The 16173-nt window shown below is 44.0% G+C and overlaps 1 protein-coding gene and 1 pseudogene across 2 annotated transcripts in view; one reads left to right on the top strand and one right to left on the bottom strand.

The window, feature by feature from the left end:
• Window positions 1-7748, top strand: part of LOC105806397 — a 92259-nt pseudogene extending 84511 nt beyond the window's left edge.
• The window catches only part of LOC105806455 (uncharacterized protein C1orf226-like), a 285411-nt gene that overhangs the window by 187281 nt on the left and 81957 nt on the right, over window positions 1-16173 (bottom strand). The window lies entirely within an intron of this gene.

Consider the following 16173-nt stretch of genomic DNA (forward strand, 5'->3'; position numbering starts at 1 on the left):
GGGAGAGGTATCGATGGAAGAATGGTCAAAGAGATGCAACGACGCTGGCTCTGAAGATACAGGAAGGGGCCATGAGCCCAGGAATCCAGCAGCCTCTTGAAGCTGGAAAAGGTAAGGAAATGGCTTCTCCTCCAGGAGCGCCAGAAAGGAAGACAGCCCTGCCAACACCTCAGTGTTAGTTAGCTCAGTAAGACCCGTGTCGAACTTCTGCCATAAAATAAGTTTATGTTGTCACTAAGTTTGTGGTAATTTGTCACAGTAGCAATAGAAAAAAATAAAGAGACTATCATGATTATTCAACAGTTAAAATCATAGTTCCCACTGCAGGGCAATAAACAAGACCTCGGGGCAGGTCATGGTGGCTCATGCCTACGATCCTAGCTTTCTGGGAGGCCGAGGAGGAGGATCGCTTGAGCTCAGGACTTTGAGGTTGCAGTGAGCTATGACGATGCCACTGCACTCTACCTCAGGCAACAGAGGGAGAATCTGTCTCAAAAAATAAACAAGACCTCAGCTTTGACTTAATCCAACACTCTCACCTCAGCCAGCTGCAGAGGTGGTATGGGAAGGCAGAGCTGCCAGGTTTTCTACAGGCCTCCCCTGGAGATCTTTCCAATTGTACTAGACACAGTACCGGTGGAACAGAAAAGACATCAGTTAGAATATCCCACGACGTGGTGGAAAGAGTAAAATGCTGGAATCGGGGGTTTAAATCCCAGCTCCCCCACTCAACCAAAAGTAACCCATCCGAGCATGGGATTTCTCACCAGTAACTGTGGAAAAATACAGGCACACCTCGTTTTATTGCACTTCACAGATATTGCATCTTTGAAGGTCTCAAACCTTCACACACTAAAGTTTTGTGACAAGCTTGTGGCAAGCAAGTCTATTAGCACCACTCTTCCAACAGCATGTACTCAACTTCATATCTCTTGTCACGGTTTAGTAATTCTCGAAATATTTCAAACTTTTCATTACTGTTATTATATCTGTTACGGTGAGCTGCGATCAGTGATCTTTGATGACATTGCTGTAATTGTTTGGGGTGCCATGAACCACACCCACATAAGATGATGAACTTAATCGATAACTGTGTGTGTTCTCACTGCTCCACCAACCAGCCATTCCCCGTCTTTCTCGCTCCCTCTCCCCAGGCCTCCCTGTTCCCTGAGACACAACAATATTGAAACTAGGCCAATTCGTAACCTTACAATGGCCTATAAGTGTTCAAGTGAAAGGAAGAATCACATGTCTCCCCCTTTAAATCAAAAGCTAGAAATGATTTAAGCTTAGTGAAGGAGGAATATTGAAAGCCGAGGCAGGCCAAAAGCCAGGCCTCTTGCACCAAATAGTTAGCCAAGTTGTGAATGTAAAGGAAAAGTTCTTGAAGGTAATTAAAAGTGCTACTCCAGTGAACACATGACTGATAAGAAAGCCAAACAGTCTTATGGCTGATACGAAGAAAGTTTTAGCAGTCTGGATAGAATATCAAACCAACCACGACATTCCCTTAAGCCAAAGCCTAATCCAGAACAAGGTCCTAGAGCTCTCTTTCGTTCTATAAAGGCTGCTGAGGGAAACTTTGACACTAGCAGAGGTTGATTCATGAGGTTTAAGGAAAGAAGCTGTCTCTGTAACATAAAAATACAAGGTGAAGCAGCAAGTGCTGGTGGAGAAGCTGCAGCAAGTTACACACAAGATCAGCTAAGATCACTGATTAAGGTGGCTACACTAAACAACAAGTTTTCAATGTAGACAAAATAGCCCTCTATTGGAAGATGTCATCTAGGACTTTCACAGCTAAGGAGAAGTTAATGCCTGGCTTCACAGCTTCAAAGGACAGGCTGACTCTCTTGATAGGGGCTAATGCAGCTATGACTTTAAGTTGAAGCCAATGCTCATTTACCATTCCAAAAATCCTAGGGCCCTTAAGAATGATGCTGAATCAACTGTCTGTCTGTACTCTATAAACAGAACAACAAAGCCTGGATGACAGCATATCTATTTACAGTACAGTTCACTGAATATTTTAAGCCCCCTGTTAAGACCTGCCACTCAAAAAAAAAAAAAAAACAGATACATTTCAAAATATTATTGTCATTGACAATGCACCTGGTCACCCAGGAGTTTGGATGGAGATGTAAAAGGAAATGAATGTTATTTTCTTGCCTGTTAATACAACACCCATTCTGCAGCCCATGGATCAAGGAGTCATTTTGACTTTCAAGTTTTATCATTTAAGATATACATTTTGTAAGGCTATAGCTTCCAGAGACAGTGATTCCTCTGATGGATCTGGGCAAAGTAAATTGAAACCCTTCTGAAAATGATTCACCATTCTGGATACCATTAAGGACATTCGTGATTCATGGGAGGAGATCAAAATAGCAATATCAACAGGAGTTTAAAAGGAGTTTAAAAGAAGTTGATTCCAACTTCAGACTTGGATGAGTCTGAGGGGTTCAAGACTTCAGTGGGGGTAGTGCTGCAGAGGTGGTGGAAACAGCAAGAAAACTAGAAGTAGAGCCTGAAGATGTGACCGAATTGCTGCAATCTCATGATAAAACAAAGGAGAAGTTGCTTCTTATGTAAAGTTGTAAGGAAGTGGTTTCTTCGAGATGAAATCTATTCCTGCCGAAGATGCTGTGCACATGTGTAAGTGACAACAAAGGATTTCGATTATTACATAAACTTAGTTGATAAAGCAGTGGCGGCATTTGAGAGGATTGACTCTAGTTTTGCAAATAGTTCCATTAATACTATGGGTAAAATGCTATCGAACAGGATCACATGCCACAGAAAAATCTTTTGTGAAAGGAAGTGTCAACTGATGTGGCAAACTTCATTGCTGTCTTATTTTAAGAAAGTGCCACAGTCACCCCAACCTTCAGCAACCACCACCCTGATCACTCAGCAGCCATCGACATCAAGGCGAGGTTCCCCACCAGCAAAGAGATTACAACTTGCTGAAGACTCAGATGATCATTAGCATTTTTTTAGCAATAAAGCATTTTTTACCTAAGGTATGTACTTTGGGGATTTTTTTAGACATAAAGCTATTGCACCTTTAATAGACTACAGCATAGTGTAAACATAACTTTCATATGCACTGGAAACCAAACACTTCGTGGACTCACTTTATTGCAATATCCGCTTTATTGCAGAGGTCTGGAACCAAACCTGCAAGATCTCCAAGGTATGCCTGTGCCAACTTGACAGTATTTTGACCAACGATAAGATTAAATGCCAAGTGTATGTCAGCACATGTGCCTGTCAGGAAGTAGATACTGTGAATGGTGACTGAGGTAACAATTATTGTAATAATCTGTCTCATTCTGGGCCTCTGAGTAACAAGCCACATGACCTTGCGTTCCAGTCTCTGCAGGCCCTGGCTTCCTCCTCTAGAGGAAGGCAGACAGCTCCTTAAGCATCTCACTATACATCTCTGGGTATTAAAACAGCAATGGTAATGGGAGCACTGTGAAAAATACAGGCCCAACAAAAATATAAAGTGGGACTTTTTCAATTCTATCCAGGAGTTCTCCAGAGTCCTTCATAAGAGGTGGCCTTCTCAGGTCACCACCAGCAAAGACGTTGCACACGCACTTGAACTCAACTCAGACCATACAGCATGGTCCACCATTTTTCCTGCCTGATATGAGCAGAGTACCGAATAGAAATCTTGGAGCACCAGAGATACTAATGGCTGGTGAAGCCACAAATGAAATAAACTGGACATTCTGGGCTTCCTCCCAGAAAAGAAGAGCCCAAACCCATCCCCTGATTCCTGGCTGTCGGGAAGCATCCACTCCAGTGAAGGGTTCATGTCAACACCACCCACTTCAGAGGCCGTTGGTAACTGTTACCCAGGGGCGCCTGGTACTAGAAATTCCCCTAAAAATGAGAACCAGAACTTCACAGCAAACAGTGAGAAAATAAGAGCTGATAGAGACTTAATCTTTTAAAACGAAGTAGAAATTATGCAAATAGGCTTATTTAAATTGTAAAACCTTATTTAAAATGTGGAACATTGAAATTATATTGAATTTTGCATTAATTCTTAGGCTACGCTAATTATTGATTTATTGTTGTAATTTTTCCAACATCATTACACAATAACATGACATCTTTCACTTCACCTCTGACTTTCACAACACTGCTATACAGAGGATAATCTTTGCAAAAATTATTTAAGGGCTTCTATTTTCTCAGAGGTGTGCCTTAATATTCAAAGATATTCAAATTCTTCTCTTTTGAAGTCAGTTTCTTGTCAGCATACTGGTTGTTTTTCTCACCAATTATGTATGAGTGGGTCTAACCCTGTCCAGTTCTCATTTGTCTGTGGTTTGAGCAGTTCTCCAACAATCTTTTTATTAACTACCTATAATCCCATGTCTTTTGCAAGATTTGCAATTTCACTTTGAAATATATTTGCATGGAAATGGCATTGTACTACTGCCAGATCTAAGTGAAACGCTGGCTGACAGACTCTGAAGATGGACAAGAATAGATGCTGGTGTTAAGGGGAGGAGGACTGAACGGGAACTGTTTTAGTTTTCTATCGCTGTGGAACAAATGACCACAAACTCTGCAGCTTAAAACAACACATTTATTATCTCCCAGTTTCCCTGGGTCAAAAGTCTGGGCACAGTTTACATGGATCTGCTGCGTAGGGTCTCACAAAGCTGCGATCCTGGTGTCAACCAGGCTGTGCTCCCTCCTAGAGCTCAGGGTCTTCTTCCAGGCACACGTGGTTGCTGGCAGAATTCAGTTCCCTGAAGCTATAGGACTGAGGCCCCAGTCCCTTGCTGGCTGTCAGTGGGGGGCCACATTCTAAGCTCCTAGAGCCCCCTGCAGTCCTTTTCCACATGTGCCTCTCACGACACAGCAACTTATTTCTTCAAAGCCTGAAGGAGAAGATCCTGCTCCAGGCTGCTAAAACAGCATCGCACATAACGTCATAATTATGGAGGAGGTTATACAAGAGCATGATGCATTGGGGGTCACCCTGGGGCTCACTAGTGAATTTTGGGGCATTATCACCACTGTTGCTTTCCTAGGCACCTCAGCGTGCAGAAGTCCAGAAAACGAACACCTGCACACCTCTGGTCCTCACCTCGCAGATCCACCTTCTCCATTCCCACTGCCATGGCCCCAGTTGAGAACCCAGCACTCTTGTGAGCACTAGGATGTGGTGTCCAGTCTTGTTCTCCTCCCTATCCATCCTCTACACCTCCCCTGGAGAGAGCTTAGGAACTTGCAAACCTGTATTTCTTCTCTGCTAAAATGTACCTACCAGCTCCCTACTACCAGCAGGATGAGGTCAAAGCTTTTTAGCAGACCAGCCAGTGCCTTCATGATTTTATTGCCAGAGAAGTCCAGTGCCAAGTCCATCTCTCTCCAGCCCCCCCGTTCTCTCTCACCTCTTGGTCCTAGAAGTCCCTCTGTCTGGACTTCCCTCCTTCCTCATCTATCCTTCTGATCCGAGTTCAAGGATCACAGCCTCTATGAAGCCTACCTTGACCTTCCCAGGAGGTACTGCATGATCTTTCTTCTGTATTCCGACTGAATTTTCTGCATAACTATTACAGCATTTACCCCCACACGCTGGTTTCCAGGTTCTTGCCAAAAGACTGGGAGCATATATCTAGAGGACAAGAGCTACTTTTTCCTTCCTGTATCTTTAGCAGTACCAGGGAACAGACAAAAGCAATGGCTGTAGAATTAGTATTTCCAGCACAGCATGGCAACTAAGAGTACAAATTATGAAAGCACGCAGCCTGCATTTGAAGTCTAGCTAGACCACTTCCTACCTGCGTGACTCGGAAGGTTACTCAACTTCTCTGTGCCTTGGTTTCATCATCTCTAAAATAAGAATATTGATATCTACCTCACAACATTGTCATGAGGAATAAACAAGTTAATATTTGTAAAGGACCTAGAAATGGGTATGGCATATGATTAGGACTGTATAAATATTTGTTAAGTAAAATAAATGTCCAGTAACTATGAGACACAATGGTGGGAAACTCATCCACAGGAAGGAGAGATGCCACACAGATCAGGGAGAAGAGCCAATGGCAAAATCATTATCATCACTATTGTTCTGAAATACTTCAGCCAAAAAAGAAAAAGTATACTGAAAGGTGGTCTTACTAATAACCTATGCAACAGAGGAAAATAAACTATCAAACACAAAGAGAAATAAACTCATAGCACAGAATTGCCCCTTTGAAAAGGAAACTCACAACACAACTACCCTCTTTGTTTTGTTTTCATTAAAACACCTGTGGCCTAACTTATTATCTCCAAGAGTCTTTCTCAGCCTAAGCAGACAGTAGGGGTCCAAACTCCCCACTTCAGTTCTCACCAGCACCAGATTCCAAGGACCAGAAAAAATCAGTCTTGCAGAGAAAAAAAATAAAGAGCACCTATAACTGCTTCACTGCCGCTTCTGTTATCAGTCTGCTGAAGCACAGGAAAAAAAAAAAAAAAAAGCCATTTTTACCCTTTAAAACTCCAAGCAACTTTCCTCAGCCACCCAGCACTACCCTCTACTTCTTCTTCAGTGCTGTGGACATACGGACACAGAGAGAGACACACACACACACTCACTCTCTCTCAGGGAAATAAATAAACTTTTACTTTTATATATCCTAATCACTGTGTGAGAAGTCTTTCTCAGCCTACGTACAAATTCCCCACCCTAACATACATATTTTTTTTTAAAACTACAAAAGAATAGACAAAGCCAGAATGATAAAATCCTGATAACTCCAGGACCTGAGTGATAGGTATAAGACTGACTAAACTAGTCTCTTTACTTTTGTATATGTTTGGCAATTTTCGGAATGAAGACAAGTTACATCTAAATAGGCCACAGGCCAGCATAGGCTGATCAGCCAGGAGGAATAAAAGCACCTAGGCAAGGCTAGGACTCCCACGTACGAGGGAGCTACCTTTTCCTTCTGTTGTTCATAAATGGACAAGCATCCCTGGTGAGCCCAAGGAGGCACCATGGTGCAGCCCTCTCCAGCTGGGTGGACACCACCTTCTATCACACACTCATCTCCAGAGACAGTGGGACACAGTGGGAAAAGCACTGGTATCAAGAGCCAACTGCCAGTGCTAGCTAGCTCTGTCGCTTACTAGCTAACTGACCCTCCTGAATTTCCTCATCTATAAAATGGAAAACCCTGTCTCACAGGGTTGCTAAAAGGATTAAATGATATTGCAAAGTAGTACCATGTTTGGTATATGGCACACAGTAAATATATTTTAAAAATAAAATATCACAAAACTACACGTACTCTCCCTGGCTGCTTGAGGGTTGACTGCCATCATAAATGACACTGTAACTATCCGGACCAGGAAGTTCACGACCAATAGACTACTTCAGAGGAAACAAATGGGCATCGATGTCCTTCACCCTGAGAAGGCAACACTAACAAAGACAGAAATTAGGGAAAAACTAGCCAAAATGTACAAAACCACTCCAGATGTTATCTTCGTATTTGGATTCAGAACTCACTGTGGTGGTGGCAAGACAACTGGCTTTGCATAATTTATGAGTCCTTGGATTATGCAAAGAAAAATGAACCCAAACAGAGGCTTGCAAGGCATGGCCTGTACGAGAAGAAAAAGACATCAAGAAAGCAGTGAAAGGAACGCAAGAACAGAATGAAGAAAGTCAGGGGACTGCAAAGGCCAACATCGGTGCTGGCAAAAGTGAGCTGGAGATTGGATAACAACCGAAGGAGTAAAGATTCTGCAATGACGTTATCTGGGGCCATTGTGTGGATTTTTCACAAGAGGATTAATAAACTTAAAAACTTTAAAAATAAACATACTCTTACCATATGATCCATCAATCACACTTCTTGGTATTTACCCAAAAGAAATGAAACCTTATGTCTACACAAAAACCTGCACACAGATGTTTACAGCAGCATTATTCATAATTGCCAAACCTTGGAAGCAGCCAAGATATCCTTCAGGAGGTGAATAAACTGTGGTACATTCAGACAATCAACACAAAAAAAGAGCTATCAAGCCATAAAAAGACATGGAAGAAACTTAAATGCACGTAACTAAATGAAAGAAGCCAATCTGAAAAGTCTACATACTATCTGATTCCAACTATATGACATTCTGGAAAAGGCAAAATTATGGAGATAGTAAAAAGATCCGTGGAAGCCAGGGGTTAGGGAGATAAAAAGATGAACAGGCAAAGCACAAAGCTTTCTTTAGGGCAGTGAGACTACTCTGTATTGTGCAATAATGGTGGATACATGTCGTTAAACATTTGTCCAAACCTATGGAATGTACAACACCAAGAGCGAACACTAACGTAAACTACAGATTTTGAGTGATAATGATGTGTCAATGTAGGTTCATCAATTATAGCAAGCATACCACTCTACTACAGGATTTCAATAGTGGCGACATTGTACATGTGTGGGAACAGGGGTATATGGGATCTCTCTGTCCCTTCCACTCAATTTTTCTAAAACTGCTCTAAAAAATAAAGTTTATTAGTTTTTGTAAATACAAAAATGACATCTTTACTTAGAATGCACTTAAATAAAATTTAAAGAAAGTTTCAAAAAATAAATAAAGAGTAGGCAAACTCACGTGTCTAAATCTAAAACTACAGGCCAATGACCTGCGCGCAAATCGAGGTGTGGGAAAACCGGGAGAGAGACTGAACTACGCTGACCCCAGCCCCACAGCTGGTTCCCTTCATGCCAGCTGCTCAAATATCAGACTCCACAGCGGACCTACCTGGTAAAACAGACTTGTCGCCACAACTTGTCCCAGAGATTTGAAAAGGCCATGTGTGTGCTAGCCTCTCTCCTGAGCCACACAGGGTGAGTCGTTCTCTGTAGCAAACTCCCCTGGGTTACTGGCCTTTACTGCCACACCAAAGTCAGTCAAAACAGCTTTCGGGGATCAGGATTAAGCTCCTATTCAACACAACAGAGTAATCCTTGGGGCTCAGCTCAGCCCAATTCCAGGGCTGTTTTAAATCACATAATCCACACTACTCCCCCATATCACCTTCCAGATTGAAAGAAAAAAAAAAAAAAAAAAGGAGTTCCCAGCCAGAAGGGTAGGCAATGCTTACCATTTACAGAGAATAAGAAATCAGTATACGGGCAGCTCAGCAGCAGAACAACCAATTTTCAGAGTGTGCTGACGTTGTCCGGGTGGAATTAGAAGGAAGTAGACGCTGAAAGGGAGGTATTTAAACAAGAAAGATTCCTGTAGGAATCTATCCAATTGATTTGAAAACTTATATCCACATAAAAACCTTTATGTGAATGGTTATGGCTGCTTTATTCATAATCCAGATCTGGAAGCAACCAAGATGTCTTTCAATAGGCGAATGAATGAACTGTGGTACATCCGTATTACGGAATATTGTTCAGCAATTAAAAATGAGCTATTATGCCACAAAAAGATATGAATGATTCTTAAATACACATTGCTAAGTGAAAGAAGCCAGTCTGAAAAAGCTATACATTCTATGATTCCAATTACATGGCATCCTGAAAAACGCAAAACTATAGAGACAAAAACAGATCAGTGGTTGCCAGGATTTGGGAATGGGGGAGAAGGCTGAATAGATGAAGTGAAATTACTCTGTTTGATACTGTAATGGTAAATACAGCACATTAAGCATTTGTCAAAAACCCATAGAACTTTATAGCACAAGAGTAAACCTTAATGTATACAAAATTTTTTTTAAAAAAATCATTGGGTGAAGGTAAGAAATCTCACGATGTAATGTAAAATGTGATCAAAAAATCCAAATGTATTACAAATGTATGATCAAAGGATGTAAGACAGTAAGGTGTGACCAGAAGTAACTTTAGAAATGAGTGGAGTCTATACAACTAAAGGTGAAAGGAACTGCACAGAAGCACTGTACTCTAGTTGATAAAGTTGCTTCCAATGGGGATATGGGTTAACAATTCTGCTATTGTTATACATGTACACCGGAAGTGAACAATTAAGTATATGGATGGTAGAAGCCAGGTTTCTACCTGTTGGGATGGAATATTACAGACAAGCAGACTTACTTATTTCACTTAGCAATGCGTATTTAACAATCATTCATATCTTTTTGTGGCAATGATAGCTCATTTTTTTGAATAATATTCCATAATATGGATGGACCACAGTTTATTCATTCACCTAATGAAGGACACCTTGGTTGCTTCCAGATCTTGATTATGAATAAAGCTGCTATAATCATTTACATGCAGGTTTTTATGTGGATGTGGAGAAAACTAATTTGTGTAATAGATTAGAATTGGAGACATCAGTATGAATTCATATTAGCTTAATATTGATGGCTACCTATAGAAATATATATAGATATTTGTATGTTCAAGAGGTAGTATACACACACATTTCCTTGCTCTATCAGCCGAGGGGGCCTAGAAGCAACATTCCAGAAGCAATGTGCACAACTAACACTCAGATCTTCATGTCTAGAACCATTCTCTAATAGAAGGAGTAAGGGCTTCGTGCAGAAATGGGTGATTCAGAAAATATACAGGATGAGTCTGGAATATTGTAGAGTGCCACAAAGTAAAAAAAAAGTTCTCAAAACAACCAGTAACGATGGGATTATGTCAAAGGATATAGGAGCCAAATCAAAGAGCTCCTAATGGCCAAAGCAGGAACAATTTGAGCAACAAAATAAAGAAGGACTTACAAGATATAAAATATCCATGAGTCTATACTGATATAAATGATCAGATAAATGAAGAAGGACAAATCTGTGCAAAAGAATTCCCAATAATTTACGTAGATACTCTGCCCTTAAGGAGGTAGAGCACGACTTCCCACTCCGTGTGTGCTGTGCATGATGACTTTCTTCCAAAAAGTACAGTATGAAAAGAAAAAGAGTAACTTTACAAATGCTGCCTCGAGCCGGGTGATCAAGGTTAACATCAGCTATGATAAGTCATATTCACAGCATGTACCCTTGATATGATATGATGAGAAAGGCAATTTATCTCTTTGGTCTTCATCCCCAAAATATGTTACTCTTTCCTAGTGACGGAAAAAAAAAAATCAGAAAAATCCCAGTTAAAGGAGATTCTACAAAATACAACTGCCTAGTAAACCTCAAAATTGTCAGTATCATCAAAAACAAGGAAAATCTGAGGAACCGTCAAAGAAGAATGAAGGTCCTGAATTCTAGCCAGCACTGCTGCCCTGTGGTGGCATCAGAGCAAGCCACAACCGTTCCAGGCCTTCGTTTCCTTACCAGGAAAGGGGCTTGGAGAGCTTGATCTCCGCATCCTCCCTGCGCCATCCCTTTTGGGAAAAGCCATAAGTCACGCTAGTAGCACTTGCGGTGACAGTGCTGAATGTGCCAGGGTTCAGGCACTGTGACTGACAGCTCTTGTGTCTTTCCCCGAGTCCAGCAGCCCACACCACAGTCGAATAGCGTCAACCCCAAGCCTCCCTGCGTGATCAGCTCCACCCTCTGAGCTACCTGTTTTTTCTGTTCCTTTCTTTTCTTTTCTGACCTGCTCATTCTCATTTTCCTTTTCTTCTTCCCTTTCCTTGTTTTTAAAACTAATCTATTCCTGCTCACCTACACCTCTCAACTTCAATACAACTTTTCCTAATAAACCTGTATCAAGCAAGCATCTACTAAGAAAGAGGCCACATGGCACAGTGGTTGAGAGTCTAGTTGCAGAAGCCAGAAGGCCCAGGGGGACCCCCAGAGCTCTGCCTCTTGCTACCTGGGTGGCCTCAGGCAAGTTATTCAGCCCAAGTCCCAGTTACCTTATCTATAAAATGGGACTAATACCAGCACCTCCCTCCAAGGGCTCCTATGAGGATTATCCAAGATGAACACACGTGCAGCTCTTAGAACAGAACTGTGAGCACTCAGGAAATGGTCATTCTTACTACTCCAGGCACTGAGCTCTGTGCCTCCGGGGGACAGATGTGACCAACACAGGGCCACTGCTTTCAAATAGTCCCAATTTAGTAAGAATGAACAATACTTATAAAAACAATTATAATACAAAGCAAGCTAAAATACCTAAAGAGAAATACAGAGATGGTGTCTCAGTTCAAAGGGGGCATGCTCTGGCAGAGAGGAAGCAAGAAAAATTTCATACCAAAGGTTTTCACTTGACATGAGCTTCGAAGGACGGGGAACAGACAGGGAAGGAGTTCCAGAGGAAGAGAAAAACGTAAAGACAGAATGGCCAAGTAAACAGGGCACCGCATGTTGGAAGACTAGTAAGAAAACCAGTGTGGCCAGAGAACTGAGTGTCTGCATGGCAAGGATGGAAAGTGAGTTCCCACAGGCACAGTGAAGCCAGACTGGGGACCCCCGACCACCAGCAGAGGACTCCACATTTCATTCACAGGCAACTGGGAGCCACAGGTGGTTTCTGAGCAGAGACATGACAGACTTCATGTTTTAGGACCTGGTTCGAAGAGGCATGCTGGGTGGGCAGGAGCTTGCAGCTCAGCCAATGCACAGCCACCTCTGTGAGGACAGAGGATGCGTGCTGCATGCACACAGTGGTCCTGCGTGCACACTGAGGAGAAAGTTCTCGGGGCGAGGGCACCTGATTCTTAAAGGAGCTGAGTGCCCGGCCATGCAATTAAATGCAGGGGTGTCCAGGAATGGATTACTGAAGTGAAAATCATAAATCAATATGATCTCTTTCAATAAACAATCCAGCTACTGACTCCCCATCGGCCCCTCCATGGGGTGCAATTGTTTAGTTTAAAGGCAGCCAAACTCTTACTTAAATTAAGTGTCATTCCTGCTTAATGAAGACCAGATGTGCAAGCTAACAAAGAAATCTAATCAAATTTGAAGAAAGGATTTCTGTAAAAGAGAAAACTGGAGGGAAGCAGTGGGATTGGTCAGAAAACAGCAGGTGCTAAGGAGAAAAGTCAAAGCAGGGCTCCAGATTCAATAGGGTCATTTGGCAAAGGAAGGCAGAGAGCTGCCCCAAATCCCACCCAAGGCAGGCCCTCACTGGGGAGTGGCATCTAGTATCCTGCTAAGCAGTTAGAATCCCATCACTCTTTCAGAAATCCCAGCCAGGGAGTCAGACTTTTTATTTTAATCTCAAAGTCCAAGGCTTAGAAGACTGTCCCAGCATGGCTCTCCAAGGTGGGAGACAATCCTTGAACGTAAACCTCACACCAGGCAGAGCCAACCCAACTCAAAGCAGGCCTGATTTGGACACTCGAGCCTGAACCAAGCCAGGCGTCAATCCTCACTTCCTCAGCCCCTTAAGCCTCTTGTTCAATAAGCAGCAGCAACTTGTTACACCACAGGAAGAAGGTAGGGTTTCTGTAGGCTCAGAGCCTCTCTTCTAGGTACCATCTTTGTCAGGACATCATCTTAGTCTTTCAATGGAGAAAGGAAGGAATGTAGGGAGGGAGGGACAGTGAGCAGGTGAGGAGAGGGAGAAGAGGAGGGCAGGAGGGACAAAGAGAAACAAACCTCCCTGCCCACAAGCCTCAGCACTATGACAGCCCCCATCAATTGCACATGGATTTCTAGGCCTCTGCCCTTTCGAGTGAGCAGACAACCTCTGTGGGGACCCTGCTACCACACTCTCCCTCCGAGCAGCCTGACCTTGTTAATCAGCTGTTTCCGCAGCTGTACCAGCTGATGTCACAAAGCTTGGCTGAGGACCAGAGAGGAACAGGTTGATTTGGAAGTTCACACCTGAGCAGACTGGCTCAACCAGCAGTCCGGAGCAGTGTGGATGGGATGGGATGGGGCCAGTTTCAACAGGGCGGCACAAACATAGGCTACTGCTGACTCTACACAGAGAAAGGCCTGGCGGAGCGTCAAGGCTGCACTCTGCAGGTGACACTCAGAGAATCCCTAACAGGGTGATTAGTGATGCTTTCTGTCTGCCTTGGAGAGGCAGCGTGGTGGTCAGGACCCCCGGTTCTGGAGCCCAAATGCTGACCATCTGCTGACTGTGTGCCCTTGGGCAAGTTACTGAACCTCCTCTTCACAAAGCGATTATAAGGATTCAGTGAGTTACTACAGGAAAAATGCTTAGGACAGCACCTGTTATACAACAACTCACATTATTATAGACTTGCTGTCATCACTGGTAATTTTAAACTAGCCACTTGAATTTTGATGTGTCTCATGTTTGGTTATCAGCGTCCCCTAAAAGAAATAAAACCACGCCCTCCCTGTTCTTTCCTGGTTTTTCCATGAAATGGCTTTTACGTTCACACCCTTAAGGAACTGAGGGGATGGCAAGTCAAATTTAAAACGTTAACAATATGTGCCCAGAACTATTCAAACTGTCTTCTCTTCCAGCTCCTCCTGAGCCAAGATAAACAAAGACCCACTTGGGTCGACAAGTGACAGAACGAAGCAGCAGAGGACGGGATGGCTGTCAACAGGACACATCGTGAGCGAGGTCTGTGTCTAAGCTGCGCAGGGAGAGATCCTTCCTGAGGGGCCCCCACAGGCGGCAGGGCTGCCCAGAGGGGCTGAGATGGAAGGTCGGCAAAGGCAGGAGGTGGAGGGAGGGAAACAAGGAGGTCTTGGAAAGGCAGGAGGGGGGATACTGACCTCTCACAGGGAAACGGGTCACACAGGCACGTCCTTCAGCCCCACAACCACCCAGGAGCCAGGGCTGGGAGATGAAGTGCATGAAGTCCTGGCAAAGCAAGGAGTCGAACTAGGGACTCCATGGCCCAGAGCCCAGCTCTCCCCACCATGGCCTCTAAAATGGGAGGCCTGGAGGCCCAGGGCTCAGGCAGCTAGAGGAGAGGCTGAGTAAGAAGGAAAAGATCCAGAATGACTGTTTTCTGTAAGAGAGCGCCTGGGTGTGCACTTCCCTTATTTAACAAGCCCTCGGGTGATAAAACGATTAACAGGCAAAGGCGGACGCCAAATCTTCTCAGGATGGTTAGTGGTTAAGGAGACAAGGTAAATTGCTAATATCACGCTAACAAGAGTGATTCCAACTGGTTAGACAGCAGGGTTTACTCGTTGCGGAGAAGCAATTTGTCATTCCTACCGCCAACCTCCATGCGGTTAAATGCCTCTCCAGGGAGGCAGAAACTCAGTGCAGCAGGAGGAGACCGTGAGGAACAGCAGCTACCCCATTAGTTTTGCACGCTGATTAAACGCCAAGGGCTGGGTGCCGTACAGAATACCCTCAGACAGCAGGTCTCTGCTCACCGGGCTTTCGACCTAGACCTGAGGGATGCTCCAGAGCCAACCAAGGGGCAACACCACCAGGCACGGGAACGTCCGCCAAGCAAGGGGCCCTGAGCAAGAGGGCTTGTGCTGCCAATTCTTGCTGCCTTCTGGGTCCGGCCCCCACCTGTGTGTACATGCACTTGATGGTTTACAAAGCCTTCTTGGTAAAAGGGCAATGAGGATGCTTACTTTACAGGTGGGAAGTCTGAAATTCAAAGAAATTAACCTGGCCAAAGTCACAGTGGTGGAGCAGGGAAATAAACCAAGGGCTTCTGCCTGCAAGTCAGGAACTGTTCAGAGGGAAACATTTCAACAAATCGTAGCATACCGAGATGACTGGGGAAGGTTTCTCTCCAAGTCACACATGCAACAGGGGTCCAGAGAGGAGATACAGGTATCCACTGGGTATTTATTATGGGACAGGCATGGTGCTAAGGACCTGACACTCATTATTGCATTTGGTTCCAACAAGCTTGACATCCTCCCTGCTTTACAAAAGAAGAATTAGCAGTTGAGTAATGCGCCCCTTTGCTCTCAAGATAACTGTCTTAGTCCCTGCCTCAAGGAGACAAATACATTGCAGTAAATGCAGAGACGGAGGTCTCTCTAGAGTAATGGTAACACAAAAGGGCACACTACTTTGCAGGCATCAAGGAAAGCTTCTAGAAGGGATGAAAGTCCAAACCGGCTTGTGGAGGACAAGCAGAAGTCGGGCTGAGGCCTGAGGAGGCAGACTTTGGCCAGACTGAGAAGGGGTGCTTCCCAGGCAGAAGGAAGAGCGGGAGTGGAGAGGCCCCCAGCAGGACACGTGTAAGGCACCAGGAACAGCTGGAGCATTTCTGTGGCCAGAGGTGCCAGGCAGAACCCATGCGCCTTGCTTGGAATTGAGACACCAGCCTGGACGTGATGCGCCATCACCCAATGGTTTAAAG

This window comes from Propithecus coquereli, unplaced genomic scaffold, assembly GCF_000956105.1.
Source record: "Propithecus coquereli isolate 6110/MARCELLA unplaced genomic scaffold, Pcoq_1.0 Scaffold140, whole genome shotgun sequence".
Classification (NCBI taxonomy): domain Eukaryota; kingdom Metazoa; phylum Chordata; class Mammalia; order Primates; family Indriidae; genus Propithecus; species Propithecus coquereli.